Source organism: Panthera tigris, chromosome D1 (assembly GCF_018350195.1).
Source record: "Panthera tigris isolate Pti1 chromosome D1, P.tigris_Pti1_mat1.1, whole genome shotgun sequence".
NCBI lineage: Eukaryota > Metazoa > Chordata > Mammalia > Carnivora > Felidae > Panthera > Panthera tigris.
In genome coordinates, this window is record NC_056669.1 from 3,054,101 (window position 1) to 3,071,953 (window position 17,853).

The following is a 17,853-nucleotide window of genomic DNA, read 5'->3' on the forward strand; positions in this document are numbered from 1 at the left end:
ACGTGTTTAAAAAAAAGCCGCATCCCTCTTAGAGCAAAAATCTCAAGAGAGGAAGCTGCTGGACATTAAAGCCACGGAAGACTTTCGAGAGAACTTTTCACAACCACTTCAGTTTGCAGATAAAAACCAAAACAAACAACAACAACAAAAACCTGTGCAGAGAAGCGAAATTATTGGCAGAGTGGCGCTGGGACTAAAACTAGGTCCTTTCAACCAACCGGTTTATTCTTTTCCCATTGTCTTTGCTGACACATCAAAGGAAAAGGTCCCAGGAGTTGTCTTGCTATAGCATCAAGTTTAGCCCTGAATACAGTAAGCTGTGTGATTCATGCTCCTTGTTCAGAATGACATGACAGTTCTGAACCTTCCTGTCATTTTCACCATCAAATAATCACTATGTTTTATTGAGGGCAGAAAAGCCAATTTGTACGTAGTGCAACTGCTTTGTGCTTGTGCCTCCAATATGAGTAACAGAAAAACATTTCTTTTAATCGAGGGAAAATTCAATCTTATTTTTGGAAGAAAGTTTGGCTACTTTCAAAAAAAAAAAAAGACACGTTGTTCCCTAGGCTCCCATAACTCTCCAGGAACATTGAACAGGACTAAGGCTGACCTTTTGCTTACTTTTGAGGCTTTTGAAACAGAAATCAATTTGCCGTTTTCTATCTGTTCAGTCTTCATCTGGATTTTGTGGATTTGCTACAAGGCCTCTGTCCTCAGCAGGAGTCTGAATCGTTTGCCTCTCCTAAAGGTCCATTATTGTTGCCGCACTGCCCAGCTACTACCCCACATGTTGCTGTTACACTGTTCCAGAAAATGTCAGTGTGTGTCTGTGTCAATGTAGCACTTAGAGTAAGTGATCTTGGCACAGGTAATAATTATTTGTCTGGAGTTAATCAGTAGTTTTGTTATTGACAACAGTCCATCTGTATCTGACTTACAAACATGTTTTGTTAAAAAAATAAAGATTTTTAAAGAAAAAGAGTGATAAATGGCGGAGCTTTTTTGTCTATCCTGCTCAAACCTGATTTAGCTCATTATATGGCTCTACGGATAAGACTGTGCCAACCCTGAGATTGCAATCCTGCAGAGAGAGGCATTCTGTATCTTTTAGAAAGGAAGAAAGCACATCAGCAAAAGGGGGAGACATTGGGAAGAGTGACTTGGCTTTCTTCCCTGTTCCTAGTTTTAGAAATGGCAGTACAGTTCCCAAAGCAGTGAAATTCATGGTTTTGACCTCGTGTTTGCTCTCGTTCTTGCCGAGAACCCTTCCCCCAAGAGTCAGGGGTTTCAGGACTAAAACAGATGAAAGATGGACTCAACTTCTTTTCCACGCTGCCCATTAACAGCTGGGGTGTGATGCTCTCCCCCTTGGACCCGGGCAGGGATCATGACCTGCTCACCCAGTAGGATACCGTGAAGTGATGGTGCTCTGGTTTGCGCGTCCAGGCTTAAGAAACTTCCAGTGTCTCTCTCTCTCGAATACTCACTCTTGGAATTGAGCTGCCATGTTCTGAAGAGACCCAGCAAGCCCTTTGTCGATGCCCTTGTAGAAAGGAACTGAGGTGTGTCACCATCCCTGTCGAGCTCGCAGCTAACAGCCAGCACCCACGGGTGGTGAGCCCATTTTCGGCTCCAGTCAAGGACCAGTGGTAAGATTCCACCGCCAGTCCCTCGACACATGCCAGGTCAATGAAAAAATTATTTTGTGGTTTTAAATCGAGAAGATTGGGTGGCTTTTTAAGTAGCGCAGCAGTGCCCGTTTGCGACCATGTGCACATCAACCAGCCGCGCTCTGGGTCAGAGTGTTCTGCACTTACGTGCCCCTAAGGTCGTACCTTCTCCGCAAACTTGTTCTTCCCTAGATCAAGGTTCACCTTCTTTTAGAGCAGGTAGGCTAATTGTTAGGACGCAATTTGACTGAAGTAATTTGCATTAAGTCTTGAGTGAGTAATGTGTAAGCTGCTCGGAAAGCTTTTACCAGCACAGTTTCAGCGAAACTAATAACATAAATTGAAAAAAAATAGTACACAGAATGGGAAGGATATTCTCAGATGGGGTCATAGTTTAGAGTGTACAAAATATATAGACTGTCCTTACGTTGTACTTTGGGCCTCTAAACTGAGTAGATTCAGTCAAAGATTTACATTTTGTATTGTGTTACTTGCTAGGAAAGAGGCAAGATATACTGTGCACTGTGTTGTGTTTTAAAATAATTCTTTGTTCTCCCTACGACTTTGAGATAGGAGTTAACTCTACCGCATCCTTGTATTGTCCACCACAGCTACAACAGTGTATTTTGCACATTTCTGGTTTTCAATAAATATTTTTGGGTGAGATTATGAGTAGTATTCCTTGTACACATATTCACCATTTGTTTGATGTCAAAAGTGCCCCAATCTTACAAGACGTCAACATAAAATATTTAAGTGGAATATATATGTGAAAATATTTATATCTTTTTTTGCCTCTTTATTGCATTGACTAAAATATCTAGGACAGTGTTGAATATATTGATTAATTAAAACATGGTAATAGTTCCTTCATATTCCTTGAATAACCCCAACCTAGCAGTATGAAATAATTCTTTTTCTGTCTGTCTTGGTTCACTTTGCTCATATTTTGTGCAAGATTCTTGCATCTATGTTCATGAGCTTGGCCTATGATTTTTTTTTTTTTAATTGTGATTTTCTGGTTAGGTTTTGTTATCAGACTTAGGCTATTCTTCTACAACAGATTGAGAAGAGTGTTATCTCTTCCTGATTTCTGAGATAATTATATATGGTGCTAATCACTGTTAAAACCGTCTGGGGCTGGAGTTTGCTTTGTATGAAGCATTTAAATAATGTATCTAATTTATAGGTAGTCATAGGACTATTCATTATAATAAGTGGAAAGGAAAAACATATCCAGTTATTATAATGATGTTGTTATATTTGTAGAAACATAAATCCGAAGAATCTGTAGATCAGTAACAGAAATAATAATTTGATTTGGACACCTGCTGCATACAGTTTCAATACATACAAATGATAATGTAAGAAAAAAATGAAATTGAACAATAAGATATCTCATCTCTAATAGAATAAATGACATAAGATACCAAATAATAAATTTAATTTAATTTGAAGATCTCCAGACAGAAAACTATAAAGTATTTCTAAGAACATTTAGAGAGGACCTTAGTAATTAGTCGTGTCCAAATAAAATACTTGAAATAATCCATGTTATAAACAGGCACATTCTTCTAAAACTGACTTGTAGTTTTAATGCATTTCAAGTCAACATTCTATCAGCTCTATTCCTGTGTTTGGCCAGAGCTGATTTTTAAGTTTATAATGATAGAGCGACAGCATTAGCTGCCATAGGCCAGATGAGTCAACAGCGGAAGAGCATGTATTAATGCAGAAACAGACTCAATCTTAAAGGTGTACTTACGACAAAAGTGAAATGAAGAAAACAGGTGTGAAGGACATCTGTGTATTCAATTGCTAGGTTAATTGGACATCCATAGTTTTAAAAATATGAGATTTCTATATCTTAGTGTTCCCAAAAGTTATTTCTGAAGAGCTTATAGGTATTAATGCAAAAGGGAAAAGAGTGAAGCTTTTAGAAAATGATAAGAGACTACTGACATGGGCCTGAGGCAGGTAGGGACCTTTTTGCAAAGAAAGTAAAGAACGCAGTCTGTATAAATGTAGTTGGATAAATGGGACTAAAAATTTGTAATTTTTTAAATTCAGAATAAGAGTGAAAAGGCAATCCACAGAGTGGACAAGATCGTTCTCACAAATGTAACTGACAGCTTGCATCCTGCATCTAGGAAGAGCTTCTAAAGATCAGTAAGGAAATTACAGAAAACCCAATACAAATGAACATGACCCTAGAACAGGCACACTACAAAGCAGGATTCCTATACGTGGCCAATAAGTACACAAAGACATTCTCCGTGTTTTTGGTAGTTGGTGAACGTTGATTAAAATCATAATATGATACCACTGAAAACCCAAGTGATTAAAACTAAAAAAAAGACAGTGTGCAAATTAGCAGAATGTAAAGAAACCAGAATCCTCATGCTCTGCTTTTCCAAGATGAAAATGGCATAGGGACTTTTGAATACTCTTTGACCAGCGTCTAAGAACATGTATCAGCTTTATCATGATTCAGCTATTCCACATCTGAATATAGACCCAGCAAAAATGATTGATTCAATAGAAGGATGGATTGATGGATGGATGGATGGATGGATGGATGGATACAGAGAGAGAGAGAGAGAGAGAGAGAGAGAGAGAGAGAGAGAGATGCAGAGTTATATAGTAAAAGGAGCACTCATAGTAGTATTATTTGTAATAGCCTATTTTGGAAACAACAGTCTAAGGTAATAGCCCACATTGGAAATGTCTATCAATAGTGATGTGCCATATTCATTTAATGAGGAAGTATATGGTAATATAAAAGAATAAACTGATTAATGCACAAACATGGACACATTTTTCAGATATTATGTTGGGTAAAAGAAACCAAATGCAAGAGAGATAACACTATTTGATTTCATTTGCAGTTTAAAAATACAAAAACGAATACATGATAATAATTACCTTATAAAATGATGGTAAAAATCTAGTCAGGGAAGCAAAGAATTTTTCCACACATTTAAAGGGCAGGTAATTCATACTGTAGGATCAATTGTAAATTATTCTCTTAAGGTAACATTACACTCATAGTAAACCCCTAGAAAGATTTTACAAAAAAGAATGTCCATTCCACTTACGAATGTCAAAGCCAGGTCCTAAAGTATCTAGCATTAAAGCCCAGAGCATATTTAAAATAATAAAATACATATCAAATGGAGTTTCTTCCAAAGAGTCAAAGATGGTTCAAGATTAGAACTCTTTCCGTATCACACAGTGGGAGTTATTGAATGTAAATAGATGAAAATATATATAAAGCCTCATTTCTTAGATAGGAAGACACACTGTGATGTGTGTTCTGCCCTCAGCTAATTACATTTACATCAGCCCCAACAAATTGTCAACCAGTTTTATTTAACTAGGTAAAGTAAACGTAAAATTAATGCTACAATGATATTCAAGTAAAAAAGAAGTGTGGACATCTCTGCAAAAGGCCGATGCTGGAGGAGTGACAGGAGAGGAATAGTTCCCAGAAAATGTTAAGATGTGCTTACTATGCAGCTCGAGACGTTACAGGGCACTGCCACAGATTTACCCAAGCTGGTAGATCAGAACCAAAAGCGTAGAAGTACAAACACATTTCTGCAGAAAACAAAGAAACTAACTTTCTTATGTGTTCCAGATGACATTTCTCATCTGCTGAAGACAGACCTTTCAGCAAATGATGTGTGAAAACAATTTGCTGTCTGGAAAAGATAATGAAGTTTGGTTTGTTCCTCATAGTATATACTAGGAAATAGTCAAAACTGGTGAAATATTTACATGAAAACATGAAATAGTAAAAGCTATAGAAAAAAAGGGGAAGCGTATTTAATCTCTGAATTATGCAGGCCTTTCTAGCTGTAACATAGAAGAAACATAAAGACGCAAGTAAACCTGGACAATTTAACAACATAAAAACCAAAACAACAACTCATATACCAACACAATCAAGGCAGCTGAGACGATCGACATGTACATTTACCAGGACAAATGGTGATCTTTTAAGTATATGATTGTAGTAGTTCTGGTCCACACCCGGCAGAAAGATGGGCAACGTCCATGAACAGTTTGATCCCAACCCAGGAGTGCTGAGTGCAAAAGCGATCAGCTCTAGTCATGATAAGAAACATGCAAATTAAACTAGTAAGATGCAACTTATCACCTATCAGATAGGAACACGCCGTGCAGCCTAATATTAGATTGTCACTGAGATATGTGAAAGTAGGCACTCACTTACGTTGTCATATTACAGTGAGAAAGTAAGTAGATATAATTGCTGCGTAGGGAATTTGGGCTTTATCTTTTCAAATCACAAGGGCACATACTCTTTGCACCAGCAATTCCACTTCTAGGAATTCCCAAAAGCGTACTGCCATATTTGTGACGAGGTTGTTGAGTGCGGTTACTGGAACAGGTGCCCAATACCTTATCAAAAACCTTTGGAATAAGTGCGTATGGAATGCAGGTTTAATTTTTTAATGTTTATTTAATTTTGAGAGAGAGAGTACAAGCTGAGCATGGGCAGACAGGGAAACAGAAAATCTGAAGAAGGCTCTGAACTGTCGGTGCAAAGCCCCACATGGGTCTTGAAACCAGGAACCGTGAGATCATGACCTGAAGTCGGACACTCACCCCGCTGAGCCCCATAGGGTCCCCTTCATGGTGGTTTTTTTGAAAGTAGTCTTTTTTTTTTATAGCTTTTGAATATTCTCAAATGAGAGATTGTATAAGGATCAACCAAAGACTTATGGAAAGACAGATTGCTGGGTCCCAACTTCAGCTTACATGATTCAGTACATCTGGGGGTAGGACCCTATACTTTACATTTTTATCCAGGTATCAGGGGATACTGATGCCACTGACGGTAGGATTCACCTTTTGAAAACATGGATACAGGCTCTAAACAAGGTGTGCTGAATCTTTCCATGAACATTATCTAACAGATCTTCATTCTGCCTGCACTTGTACGCATACTGAGTATTTATTTTCTACATCAGCGTGTCTTGGAAAAGTGAACACAGCAACATGACCTTTGTAAGTAGATCCGAGTCAGATGTCTGAGGATGGGCCAGGAGCAAAACCCCCCCAGGGCTTACCAAACCTCATTATCAAACCTCATTATGGTCTGGTGGAAAGCTTCTGATGTCTGCCATGTCATTATCATGGATTTCCATCTAAGAAGTTTTGTTTAATTATGTAAACTACAGTAATGACTTTCTCACCAGTAAGTGAAAATTGTGTAAGTACAGCAGTTAAGTGGTCAACCATTGTCTTTCCATCTTCTAATGAAAAATTTGAACATTTACACAACTTCCCCAACATTCAGGCAATACACAGCAAATGCTTTTTATCTAACTTTTCTTTTTTTAAAAATATAATTTATTGTCACATTAGCTAACATACAGTGTATACAGTGTGCTCTTGGTTTTGGGGGTAGATTCCCATGATTCATCACTTACGTACAACACCCAGTGCTCATCCCGAGTGCCCTCCCCAATGCCCATCACCCATTTTCCCCTCTCTCCCACTCCCCGCATCAACCCTCAGTTTGTTCTCTGTATTTAAGAGTCTCTTATGGTTTGCTTCCCTCCCTCTCTGTTTGTAACTATTTTTCCCCCTTGCCTTCCCCCAATGTATGCTGGCATACATTCCCCCATGGTCTTCTGTTAAGTTTCTTTACTATGCTGAATGATATAAGTCAGTCAGAGAAAGACAGATATCATATGTTTTCATTCATATGTGGAACTTTAACTTTTCTATACTCTTGGCTGAATTACTTGTATCTCATTGATGAGGTGGATATCATGTATCATTACGTAAAAGGATCATTTAAACTCTACACCAGCAGAGTTTTCCAAATGTCACTGCTAGCCTGTTGGCTGTGCCAAGCATTTGTTAATGTAGGTTTATCGACATAATTCCAAACATTAGCAACAGTATAATTGGTGTCCTACAAACCAAATGCTTTTGAGAAATCTTGGATTCTTCAACTTGTGGTCATTACAGCAGCCTTATACTTTCAAATACAGTTGCATTTGCCCATCATAAAATAGAAGGGGCATATGACAGATGTCCTACTCGGGCAAAAATATACTCATCCATGAATAGTAATATTGTAGGTTTTTTGTTTGTTTGTTTGTTTAAGACGGCATTTTTCTTAAGCATTATTGTAAGAAATTTGCCAAGAAGCTTTTTCATTATAGATTCTCCGATTAATTTCACCGAGGTACTCGTGCTTCTTCATACTTGAGAGTCAAACCTCATAATGGTCCACACTCACTGTCGTCGTTCATGTCATCACAGTCACTTCTAGCTGGCTTCATGAGCCACAGACCAGTTGCTGGCATACATTCACCCGTCACTCTTGCATCCATATGATCAGCACAGGGTCACTTTTCACCCCGAGCAATTCCTTTTTCTGGTTCCTTAGTTCTTGCTCATCATTGTCCCGGAGTAAAAACGAACCATGCTGATTAATGTATCACTTGTTATTTTCTGATTTTAACTGTCACCAAATGCGTTGTAGACTTAATTCCAAAAGCATTTTCACAGTTTAATTAAAACTGAGGCAAACGTAAGAAAATGTTAAAGAATAACAATTAACAAATAATATGGCTCAATATGGAAGAGCTAATAATACGTTCTTCACAAATGTCAGCAGACAGAGGCCCATGTGACTCTTGGGAGCACAGAGACACAGATAGTGCCTCTTATCAGGAAAGATTCAGTTTTGTGACCAAGTGAGTTTTGGCCCAAACATTATTGTAAAAAGTGGCTTTCAGAAATTAGCAGATTTAAAAATACTGAATGTGAGACTATGAACTGATATAAGCAAACTATGGGGAAAAAAGACTTCAATGTCCGTCAGTAGGGGTTTGATTCAGTAAATCATGAAATATGCTGTACAGTGTAGTACATTATTGCTCTCAAGCTAGGGGAATTAAAAGCTAATTAAAGCTTGGAGCTAATGGATTGAGATGCTGTTTATATTTTTATGTGGAAAGAACCCCAGGATTTATTATTAGCAAGCAGTGTGCTGAATAATATTTATAGTCTCTTTCTATTGCTGTAGTAAAAGAGAAGATACATACAGAAGTGGGTGCCCTGTACAGGGAAGCAGAAGTTGGTGTATTAGAGGGAGAGGGAGGCTGGGAGAGAGGGCCTTCACTGTATTTGTTTTCCCCTCTTTAGTTATTTTCACTACTTAAATATGGAATTATGGTATGTATTTATATTTATTCTATTCAAAAAACCAAGTACTTGAGGAAGTGAAAGAATTCTGTGATGAAACCGTGGGGAGGAGGCACGTGGGTCCTCAAATGCTGCTCTACGACACAAAGCCAAAGTGTTGCCACCACGGGTTCTCGCATCACACGTGTTGATCGCTGTGCCTTCTTTCTGGGGCAGGTGAATTCTGATGCTATATCAAACATCCGTATTATCACTAGCAGTGGAAAGCTAACAGGATATCTGTACGCTGTCAGTGGGAAAACGGTGGAAAGGTGAATCTAGGCAGGGACGAGTCTTCAGGGTAAGTGGGATTTTGTGAGGACAGGCACTGTCACATTCAAGGTGCACAGACTTTAGGCTCTGTTTCCCAAAGGTACGTGCCAGCCCCACATCTGGTTCTGGCATGCTAACGGTCAGCGGCTGAGTTGCAATAAAGACGAACGCTCGGAGATCTTCTCGTGTTAGTTACTAGGCTGGTCGGTCAAGGGAACTTCATTGACAGAGAACAGCTGGTGTTTTCCAAAGGATTTGGTAATGTCTTCAGTGGTGTTCTGATGAATGTAATCGAAATACATGAGCTCTGTAACAGTATATTTAGGAAGATACATAACTGTTTATTACTTTCAAAAAGGAACAGATGAATGGATCCTTGTTTGAAAGAAAAAGGCGTCCTTGTGGGATAGACAGAGTTTTGTGGGCTGTGTTCTGTTTAAGTTCTTAAATTTTTATTTCCTTCATCTATTTATTCTATAAAGGATTGTTGAGAACCCACCAAATGTGAGATTCTGCTAGTCTACTAAACATACTTAGGGGCACTGTGTCAACACACAAAATCACAGCCTAGAAGGGTCACTACCTCCAAAGCTAGAATCCCTCTGTGTGTGTGTGTGTGTGTGTGTGTGTGTGTGTGTGTGTGTGTGTGTGTATTTTCCCTCACTGTATTCAAGCAAAGAGCATGTCTTTCCTCCCCATTGGGGATCTTGGGTTCTGTTTACCATTAAGGCCCATCTCTGGGACAAATGATGCACAAACCGTATTAACACATTTTATTAGGATGCCAAAGTTAAATACATACATATCCTGGTAAATTACAATTATAACAATTTAGAATTTGGACACATGTCACATTACTGGCCAGAGCAATTTGTGAAATAGTTGATGAAATATATGGGATCCATCCATCCTTTCTTCTGTCAAATATGGTGATAATGGAGCTAATGGGATCTTGTTTGATTTCAGACTTTAAGTACACGTTGCTCTGATATTTCTATTACGGTCTTAGGTCTGCGATCTTGAAAAGGAATTCACTACATAAATTAAGACAGTATTATTATGAAGAAGATGTTCAAGGGACACTTGCATAATAAAAGTTTATTAAATATATCTCTAGATAGGTTTTCAGCATATTTTGAAGCTTTTCCTATTAAAAAACACACAGTATTTTCCAGTAGAAAACCTTAAAACAGTTATTGCTACCTTCAGAATTATTATAGGTAAAGGTTATATTATTTTGTTTGGAATATTAAACATTTATATATAGCGTATGATTTTAAAGAGATCATCATGTGCAGAGTATTAACCACCATAACTCCTAGTGACTTAAACATTTATATATAGAGTGTGATTTTAAAGAAATCATCATGTGCAGAATATTAACCACCGTAACTCCTAGTGACTTAAACCATCTTCAGGAAGAATTCTGAACACTAGTCCAGAAATCCTGCAGCAGGGGTGTAACAGGTTATATATATATGAAGCTATATATATAGCTTCCTCAAGGCAGGAAGGAGAATGTTCCATCTCACTCTGCGGAACTTGAGAAGAGTTATCATGTTTAATTCAAGTTTCCCTTCATGCTTACCTACTTGGCTCTGAGGAAGCCAAACCAGTTACCCAGAAATGTATACACAGAACTAAATTTCTGAAGCGGACAATACAAAGTTTCAGAATGATGCAATATGTAGAAGCAGGATGTATTTTTGGTACCCACCTCCGATTGATGGCCAACAGGCGATCCTTCCATTTTCACCCGTTCACAAGAAGCTTAGGGGCACACATAGACATACCCTCCCTCTAAGAATACTTTTGCTCTAGCATAAGCCAAAACGTGGCGGGGGGGGGGGGGAGGTAAGGACAATCTGCAGACAGTGCAGCTATGGGTATCGAGTGACCTTGAACTGCAGGTGAATAATAACGGTGGTGTACTGGGCCAGCAGGATGAATCCAGGTAGAGTGGGACCTGAAATTCATAGAGCTCCACATTACACACGCAGAATTAGGGATGAGAGTGAATATTTACTGGGAACAAAAATAAATTACAAGTTATAAATTTTTAAAATCGTAATAAGCTTCTAAATGTAAACAAAGCCGGGAAATAGTAATAATATTTTTCTTATTTAACTGCCTAGGACACCTTTACAATACTTTTAATCCTACGCTTTTGGCTGCATACGCTTCGATGACTTTTTCCCAGTGTAACAGTTTTGTGATACCACTTTCTCTAGAGAAAATGGAAAGTGAATTCCTCTTCAGTTTTAGCACGGTTGATTGAAATTTGCTTTCATTACTAATTATAGAGAGAAGAGGGGCAGAAGCCCTTGTAGAAACTTGGACGGGGTCCTAGCAATATGTTAACATGTTTTCTTTTTTAATTCCGCACAATTAAGATATTTTAACCGTAATCCATTCAGACCACTGTCTCTACTCTGTCTTCTCCTGTCTCATTTGACCCCATGTCAGGTGGTATTCTTATGGCTGTTGGGGGCTTTAGAATCTAGGTGAGGGAAATCGGAGGGTGTGTTTAGTTTGGGGTTAGGATGTATTGTGTGGTGTGCAGTCGCTTCTGCTTTTACTTGGATTACTTCATCACGGCGTGGGAACGGCTTCCAGCAATCACACCTCCGAGTGTGTGTGAGACGAGTTACTGCACAGAAACAACCCAGTGCCCCCATGGTGTATACAGCTGATATAGGAAGAAACTATGTGGCAGTTTCCCTAAATCTGACAGTCATTCTAAAATTTTTATGGTATTATTATTATTTTAAAGTTTATTTATTTTGAGAGGGAGAGGGAGTGTGAGCAGGGGAGAGGAGAGAGAATCCCAAGCAGGCTCTGCAGTGTCAGCACAGAGAGCAGTGCTCGGCTCGATCCCAGGAACCGTGAGATGATGACCCGAGGTTAGACCAAGAAAGAGTCCCACGCTCAACCACCTGAGCCGCCCAGGTGCCCCTTACATGGTATTATTATTAATGAATTGTGAGGCTGTGGCTGAAAGTGTAATGAAGGGAAATCAGAGTTGAAAGAGACAGCGGTCTTGACCAGCTTCAGTTAAATTATCTGATTTGTGAAAAGCCATTAGGGTCTATGATTCTGTTGCTGTGGTCCTTCCTGAAGCCCACAGGCTCACTGGCCTCGTGGTAGACCCACCTCTGTGTACAACGACCGCTGGGCCCTTGGAGAGAGGTTCACAGCCTCAGTCTGTTACTTCAGTTGGGCCGGTGAGGACTACTTACTGGACCTTAGTGTCCTCACTCATTACATACTTGATTTGAAGAGCCTGAGGGATTCATTTATTCCTGTGCTGACTGTCTGTTTCTTCCCAGGAGCAGGTTGGGTCCACACCATGTGCCCGAGAGAAGGTCCGCGTGGATGAATGAAGCAGAAAAGGTTAAGAAGGCAGATCTGTGAGAAGGAGCCTCACTCGTGGTAAGGATGTTGATGCTCGTTTAGATTTCAAGGAGCTGACTTTAGGATTTTAAGCTGGGGAATGATGTGCTATGATGATGTACTTTGTCCATGTGGAGAACAGACATGTTTTAAATCCACTTGTTTTATGGACCGTGTCCTCTGTGCCAGGCAAGGTGGTGATCACCAGGAACCCGTGCTTTCTTCTGTAGTCCTCCCAGCAGCCTTCCGCAGTGGTGATCGTGGTCCCCAGGTTGCAGTTATGGAAACTAGAGACTTAGAAAAATTAACCCGTGGAAGGCCAACCAGTTCCATCCTGACAAAATGGAATTTACACCCGGGTCTGTGACTCAACAGCCCCTTCTTCAAGTGGTGATTCCCGGTGTCCCCACGTCGGGACTCGGGACTCAGACCCCTGCCCTGTCACTGGCATTAGAAAGGCGCTTCCACACCATTTGGAAGAATATTATTGGAAACTTCTTGTCTGTGCTCCAGATTCTTCTGTGGGGAGAAATAGGCTTGCCTTTTAAATTGAGAACATTTTCAAATGTTTTGGCAGTTGGCTCAGTAAAGAAAAGGTGTTCTTTTGCAGTTAAATTGGAGTGTGGCTTTTTGCAAATGTGATGGTATTTTAAAATGGCTCCTTCAAAAGGAGTATTTTCAGAAAATATCAAAATAGACTTAAACTCCTTGTGTCATGAAGCTGAAACACGGTCTTGATATACTTTCAAAATGTTTCCCTGTATAACAGATGCTTACGTATCACAGTAAGCTCATGATGGGGGAAGAGAAGGGGGAGGACAGAGGCCAGGCCACAGACTCTCCGGCCATAACTCCAGGTCGTGGTTAGCTTTTCCATACCAACGGTCCCCTACAAATCTCCCTGATTCCTTCCTTTTTCTCTCCTCCAGCATTCAATCTGTATCAGAAATTCCTGGCATAAATATAAGTGCTAATCAGATAAAATGAATCAGAATATCTGGTAGGAGATTCTGACTCCTCTCCTCTAAGGCTTTTTCTCTTTAAAGAAAAAACAGGGACTCTTTTACTTTATTGAAGATCATTTTAAACCCAATTCTTTGTTTTGTTTTTCTTTTTGACCACCTTCACCCATTTGCCTACTCGGGTCTGTCTCCTTGGGCTAAACCAACTGGGAACCTTCCTCAAGGTATGAAATATTTGCCTACTCTGCTGTGCAGGCTTTATGGTTTTCACGTAGAAATCCTAAGCGAAGAACGAATGGCAGCCCTTGGCAGATCCCCTAAAACAACTTGGGTTTAATACAGGCAAATCGAATACTCCTAGATTCATACAGGAGCAATGTAATAATTTTAAAAGGCAGAGCATGGAGATGGGCCACGGGAAGAGAGCAGATGCAGGCAGGGCTGTTTGAGGTCCCCTGTGGCGGGGGGGAGGCTTGCATCCAGACTTTCCGGGGCGCATCACCAGCATCGGAGCCACCTGGATCATGTAGTGACACGGGGAGTCTCTGTGGCTATTTCTACAGTCAGGCACCGCCTCCCTTTCTCCTTTTCCTTCAGCCAGGGAGACCTGGAGATTATTCCATTTTCTGTGATATTCAAAACAAAAAAAAATGGTTTTCTGATTGATTTCATGGTCATGTCTCATCACTAGGACTTTATTCTCCGAAGATAGAACCCCCCCTATTTCTTCACTAAGTGATTCTTTTCTTAACTTTGGCCGTTAAGATTTACCATCCAATGTTTTCACTTGGCCAGCCAAATACGAGAAGGTACGCAGCAGCACTGAGGCCAGGGCACCATGTGGGAAGTACAACCTCAGCTACTGTTGTGAGTTTTCCTATCCTCTGTCAGTCATCCCAGGCCGGTAGTACCACGGCCTGGCTTTTTGTTCATTCTTCTTTTGGTTAATCAACCTGTAAAATGGAACACTTACACAGAAGTCAATGATACTGAAGTACGGGAAAGAATCTGTAATCAGTTGGAAAGATTTGAATTTCTGGAAGCACTGTAGATGTCGGGCCTGGTTGGGAACAACCGATTGTCACTTTAAATCGCTCAGCATTTCAGACAGAAAACCATCCAGTTATTTTAACGGCCTCAGAAATGGGAATACATTCTGCATGCAAGTTAACTTACAGAAAAATGTAGGTTGCTGTGTGACTCTTTTAAGGATAACCTGCCTGTTTTCGGCCCTACTTTAATAGAAGTTAATTTTAAAGAATATTTTAAGTAATGTTTTGACTAAAACCTCTCGCATCTGATGAAACCATATGACGAATGGGTCTGTGAGTTGACGTTACAAAAGGAAAACTATTTTTGAAGACTTGCAGAGGTGTTAATCCCGAAGCTGACAGTTTTATTTATTTTTATTTTTTTAAGTTTTTATTTATATTTGACAAAGAGAACTAGTGTGAGCTGGGGAGGGGCAGACAGAGAGGGAGACACTGGATCGGAAGCAGGCTCCAGGCTCCGAGCTGTCAGCCCAGAGCCCGACACAGGGCTCGAACTCATGAACCCTGAGATCACGACCTGGGCCGAAGTCAGATGCTCAGTTGGCTGAGCCACCCAGGCGCCCCAGAAGCTGACAGTTTTAATTGTTGACAGTCACTGCTGGGACACGGTTGAAATCTCATACCAAAGTAACAGCCAGTAAATGGACAATGGCTGTGATTTCTGTGACTGAATACCAGTTATACTAAGCAATTATATTCTTGAAGGCTGTGTTGCCCAACGCTTGGTATTTGCTAAGCGTGTGTGGTTATTGGGCATTTGAAATGTGAATGGTCTGAATGCAGACAAGTTGGAAATGTAGAGTAAACATTGGCTTTAAGGATTTTCTGTGAGGGGCACCTGGGTGGCTCAGTTGGTAAAGTGTGCCTGACTTTTGGTTTCGGCTCAGGTCATGATCTTACGGTTTATGAGTTCGAGCCCTGCATTGGACTCTGCATTGACAACGTGAAGCCTGCTTGAGATTGTCTCTCTCCCTCTCTCTCTGCCTCCCCGCTGCTTCCTTGCTCTCAAAATAAATAAATAAACTTATAAAACAAAGGCTTTCTGTGAAAAAAAATGTCAACATAATTTTTGTTAGAATATAGGAGGAAATAGTATTTTGGGTATATTGAGTTACATAAAATACGTATAAGTTTATTTCACTTATTACTGCCTTTTAAATGTCAGTAGTAGAATATTTAAAATTCCATGTGTGGCTTATAATTGTGGCTTTCATTGCAATTCTGCTGGGCAGCACTGCTCCAAGGAGACCGATAGATGCAAATACATTGTTAAGAGTGAATTCATGGGGCGCCTGCATGGCCCAGTTGGTTAAGCGTCCGACTTCGGCTCAGGTCTTGATTTCACTGTTCGTGGGTTCGAGCCCCATGTTGGGCTCTGTGCTGACAGCTCACAGCCTGGAGCCTGCTTCACATTCTGTCACCTTCTCTCTCTGTCCCTCTCCCACTCATGCTCTGTCTGTTGCTGTCTCTCAAAAACGAATAAATGTTAAAAAAAATTTAAAAAGAGTGAATTCACATTCCTTTGAACAAACGTGGCAGTTTTATTAACCTTCGGGACACGTCTGAGAAACTGTTCTGTACTTTGCCTTGTAATTCTCTCCTTCTGGTAACTGATCCTTATTAACATACATACACATTTCCCCGCCCCACACACTGTATCTTCAAAAGAAGGGGGAAGAAACCAGGTGACTGATCTCCTGGAAGGAGAACTGGAATGAGATTCGGAAGATGTGGCTTGTAGTTAAAATTTCTACCAACAGCTCTCTGTACTGACAGTAGGCACTTAGTTGACCAGTTCTGGGTTTTCCAGTCTGCAATGACCCTCTCCTGCCCTAAAACAAACACTACAGGTGCAGGAGTGACAGGAAAATTGATGAAGACGCTGAACTTGGGTGGAAGAATTGGAAAGAAGGTGCCACTGGTACCTAGAGCAAGGTCCCTCTTCAGCTGTATGGAGACAGGCATCCACAGGGAAAGATTTCCTGTTGGTTTCTGCCCTCTGCGCATACATTTTATCTGCACAGGAAGAAATACATCCCTCTCCTCCCAAGGCAGTCCCCTGTGAAAGGAATTCCTTCTCTGCAAACTACCACAGATCATGGTTGTGGCCTTCCCACGAGCCATCCCTCCGCTTACGTGGGGTCGTGGGCTCACCCAGCCCAGCGCTATCTGTTGTCCTGCTCACAGGCAGCAAATTCTCCTCCCGGTGATGTTGCATCTGTCCCCTTCCTGACTGACCTTCTGAATGTGCACCCCTGCCTTCGGGTCAAGATCCATGGCCATGTGTCTGGGCCTTCCATCCTCTCGTTTCCAAGGCTCTTGAGGCTATGCTGCCCTCGCTGCGAGTGCGCTCATAGGTTCCGACTCCCTGGCAAGGCAGAGATGGGTCTGTGGGGGGATGCGGGATGAGGCGGTTGCAGGAGGAGAGGTTTGTCGCTGGGGGCTGAGAAGGAACAGGGACAGGTGACAAGGAGAATGATAAGAAGAGGGAAAACCTCCCTGACCCACAGCATGAGTGTCTCCTTTCCTCATTTACTGACTCAACTTATTTAATGGTCTTTACTGAATACCGGACAGACTATGGACCTATGAGTACATATGTGCAGACAGAACGTCTTCTCTGCCCTTAGAAATCTTTAATTTGCAAAATCATCTGAATCTTGTTTCTGGATCAGAATAGGAGGTCCCGTTTTGGTTCTTGATACATGTGATGATTAATACTGCGTTCCTATTGTTCTATACAACCTTGCTCTACTCTAGAACGTACCCCAACTCTATATTTTACTACCGCAAATCAACTACACTTCAGTTTATCCATAAAATAAATAATGAAAAAAGAAAAAAGAAAAGAAGCTGAAAGACATCTAAAGTCTGAAATTATATGGATTGATCAGAGCCTGTCTTTTGTACTTAAACGTTAGATAGTCTCGGACTTCAGAAAGCGTTGGATGTAATCAGGTATAATTTATTTTGTTGTTTTAAGTATGCTTTTTACTTATACATTTATGGTTTCCTCAAACTCACACACATACATACACATCTAAGTTGGTCACTGTTGATGTTCATTACTGTTTATATTTTTTATTTAATTCTCTATTAAATTATACTCTCTTACGATATCACTAACAGTTCTTTCTGGGATCCTCATGTGAGCCCACACATTGTGTCTGATTCCCTCTCATGATTCCTCGGGAAGCCTTCAATTGTCACTGCTCTGGGGACTGTCCTGGTGGCCGTATCCCCATGCTGCCTTCACCGAGTGCCTGGCAA

The 17,853-nt window shown here is 40.5% G+C and overlaps 1 long non-coding RNA gene across 1 annotated transcript in view; it reads left to right on the forward strand.

Moving 5' to 3' along the window:
• The window catches only part of LOC122231384, a 156,231-nt gene that overhangs the window by 52,542 nt on the left and 85,836 nt on the right, over positions 1-17,853 (forward strand). Inside the window, exon 2 of the long non-coding RNA XR_006208604.1 lies at positions 12,506-12,608. This is a non-coding gene — a long non-coding RNA (uncharacterized LOC122231384). The remainder of the gene's footprint in view (positions 1-12,505; positions 12,609-17,853) is intronic.